This window comes from Chelonia mydas, chromosome 14, assembly GCF_015237465.2.
Source record: "Chelonia mydas isolate rCheMyd1 chromosome 14, rCheMyd1.pri.v2, whole genome shotgun sequence".
In the NCBI taxonomy this organism is placed as follows: Eukaryota; Metazoa; Chordata; order Testudines; family Cheloniidae; genus Chelonia; species Chelonia mydas.
The window spans coordinates 40,797,677-40,801,423 of NC_051254.2; positions in this window are offsets into that span (position 1 = coordinate 40,797,677).

Below are 3,747 nucleotides of genomic sequence, written 5' to 3' on the forward strand. Positions count from 1 at the left end.
GATGGGGGGGATGGAGGTCAGAGTTTCACTCCTCAACCTGCCCCCCCTCTGTGCGCCATATAATGCAAACCAGCTCCCCCCATCAACCTGGAATCAGAGAGGTGTTTGCTGCTAGGCCGAGACATCCAGATGGGCGATGTTAGCAGGAGGTAGATATGAGGTCTGTGATCTGTTTATAATCTATCATTTTGATACCTACCCCAGAGTGACTGAAGACAGGAATCAGGGTGGGCAGCAGAATAGGGCAGAGGTTGGGGTGAAATATAGGATTGCACCATTGGATAAATGCAGATGGGGAGCTGTACACCCTGCCGTGACTGTGCCCCAGGATCAGGGCAGGTGGGGGGCAGTGCTGCACCCCACAGTTACTACACCCTAAGCTCACTGTGTAACCAGGCTGGTGCTTCTGAAATGTTGACATGAGCATTGGAGGGTAACTAGGGTTTGAAGGCTCTGACCACTGCAATTGCTCATGTCAATACTAAGGGTAGCTTCCGCCTGGATTGCACAATGCAATGTGTGTGTGACTAATACCACTGCGATGAAGTGAGCTGTAGCTCACGAAAGCTCATGCTCAAATAAATTGGTTAGTCTCTAAGGTGCCACAAGTACTCCTTTTCTTACTGCCTGCACTGAGCCTGCAGTAACCACTGGGAGAGCTCTCGTCTGGCTCTGTGTCAAGATTTGGCAGGCAGCCCAGGGAAATACATTTCGAATGTTGGAAACATCCAGCCTGGCTCACACTGGGCCTGTAATTCCACCTGGTCCTAAAAGTCAGGGACTATTTCAAGGTATTGTCTCTGGCTAACCAACAGGGATGGAAATCAATGGTGCTGCTCATGGAAATTATATAATTTCCACCCCAAAAACCATCATCACTAGGGACGTATGGGATTTACAGACACCATCACCCCAGCCCAGCAGCGGAGCTCTGGTACATATTTTCAACCCCCCTGGAGTTTTCATAGCATGCGGGGGGCGGGGGGGCCCTCCGGGAAATACTCTATGAGCATTTAAGCCCTGCCCCAGCCCCTATCAGCAGGTCTCCTCCAGATCCCCCAACCACCGCTGTCAAAGAGTCAGAGTCAGACCCTGACCCGGATCTCAGCGCTCCAGGGGTTTGTCACGCCCCGGTCCGCCTTGCACCGGGCTGGGGAAGCCGCCGCAGCCCGTGGCGGTCTGTCAGGTACACGGAGAGAGAATGTCCCCGCGGGGATGTCTGGGCCCAATGGGAGCCGCGTGCGCCAGCAGCTTGTGAGCACCGAGCACCCCGCGCGCCCTGGGGAGCCGGGCAGAAGGAGCGCAGAGAAAAGCGGCCGCGTAAGAGCTCAGGAGTTACCCGGTCACGCTCCCTTAGTGCAGTAGCCTGTCCTGACAGCCCTTTATAAGCAGTGCCGGGTTTACAGTGGTTCCATGGAGCCGGGCCCATGCTCAGAAGGGGCCCCGACCTGCTCCGCTTGCACTGTGCCCTGAGACCCCACCAGCCCACTGACTGGGGGGGGGGGGGAGGGGTTAGTGGGGGGGACTTGGCTGAGCCCCTCCAGGCAAGTGGGTCCTGACGGAGCCCGGGCGGGGCAGGCCCTGGCCTGGCTGATCGCACCACTTCCGAGGGGCCGGAGCGATTCCCCGCCCTGGTACCAGCCCTGGCTGCACTGGCGGCTCAGCCCGGCAGATACAGTCGCCTCCCAGCAGGGCTGGTGAGTGGGGCCAGGAGGCAGGGTGTGGGGGAGTGGGTCTCTGGAGGGCCTGGGGGTGGGGGTGCTGGGCTGTGAGGGGGCAGGGAAAATCTCTGTGTGTTGGGGCACTAGGTAGTGGGGGTTCTGTGTGGGGTGCTGGGCAGTTGTGCCAGGCTCTGGGGGGGGTGCTGGGAATAGCGGGTCCGGGGGGGCTTTGGCCATAGGGAATCAGGGTGGGGGGGCTGTGTGGCACGGCATGGGCCCAACCCCGAGGGGAAGGGGCACACTGGCAGCACAGGGCCGGGCGGGCCATCATGTGTCTGGCAACTACCGGTTTGTAAATAGTGCCCTCGCGCTGGGCTGGGCGGAGCAGGGCTGCCCCTGCCATGCCATGCCATGCCATATTGCCCCTGGCTGGTCCCTGGCTCTGGGGACTGAACCCCCCCACCCCGCACCATACTCCATTGCACCCATGCAGGGCCCACAAATAAGTTTGGCGCCGGGCCCACAAAAGATTAATCCGGCCCTGTTTGAGTCTGTTCCTCCCCTGTCCCTGCTCTGTCTCTGCCCTGGCCCTGCTCTGAGAGTCGGTTCCTGCTCCCCCCTCCCTGCTCAGAGAGTTTGTTTCTCCCCTGGGGCTTGTGCACCCCACTGAAAACACCCCAGTGCCTGGCACGGCTGGGCTGCCGCAGCAGGACCTACAGCCCGAGGGATTCTGCTGTTGGCGCAGTTACTCCGCCTCCCCCAGAGGCGGTAGCGATGTGGGGGGAAGAATCTCTCTCTGTCCGCATTGCTAGCAGCACCAATGTCCCCCTCCCCCTCCTGCGCCCCCTGCCCTGAGCTGGAACCCCCAGAAATGGCACTTCTGGGGTTTGGGTTTCTGACACTGTTTTCAGTGCAGGGAGTGAAGGGAAGGTTTGTGGCTGTAACAAGCAGGCAGCGCAAAATGTCCCCCGGAAAGTGAAAGTAACTCATGAGTTGAAGGATGACACAACAACATATTGCTCATCCCAGAGAGACTCCGCCCCACCGGGACAGTAGGAAAGTCCTTGTCCCCACTCCCAGACAGAAGAATGGGCTCCATGCAGAGCAGGCTCAGGAGAGGGGGGAGAACACAGGGGGGAGAGATTGAGGTGAGGAGTGGAGAGGAAGGAGGGAGAATTGAGAAAACCAGGGGATGAAAAGGGGGAGCAGGAGAACGCAGCAAGGGGAGGGGGAGGGAGAGAATCGGGGTAGAAGGTGGAACTGGAGAAGGAAAAAGAGAGAGAGGAGGGGAAGGAGAAGAAAAACAGAATCAGGGAGGGAAGGTGGGAGCAGCCCCCAGCGACTGCAACAAAGAAAACACAGAGCTGGGAATGAACCCCTCATTCACAGCCCCTGGAATCTGTGCACCTCGAAACACTGATGGGGGGGATGGAGGTCAGAGTTTCACTCCTCAACCTGCCCCCCCTCTGTGCGCCATATAATGCAAACCAGCTCCCCCCATCAACCTGGAATCAGAGAGGTGTTTGCTGCTAGGCCGAGACATCCAGATGGGCGATGTTAGCAGGAGGTAGATATGAGGTCTGTGATCTGTTTATAATCTATCATTTTGATACCTACCCCAGAGTGACTGAAGACAGGAATCAGGGTGGGCAGCAGAATAGGGCAGAGGTTGGGGTGAAATATAGGATTGCACCATTGGATAAATGCAGATGGGGAGCTGTACACCCTGCCGTGACTGTGCCCCAGGATCAGGGCAGGTGGGGGGCAGTGCTGCTCTGTCTCTGCCGTGGCCCTGCTCTGAGAGTAGGTTCCTCCTCCCCCATCCCTGCTCAGAGAGATTGCTTCTCCCCTGGGGCTTGTGCACCCCACTGAAAACACCCCAGTGCCTGGCACGGCTGGCTGCCGCAGCAGGTCCTACAGCCAGAGGGGTTCTGCTGTTGAGCAGGTTAATCCACCTCCCCCAGAGGCAGTAACGATGTAGAGGGAAGACTCTGTCCGTCAACCTCATGCTGTCTGCACTGGGGTGCGGGGGTAAATCCGTTTCACTGAGTTGCTCAGGGGGGTGGATTTTTCACACCCCGGAGAG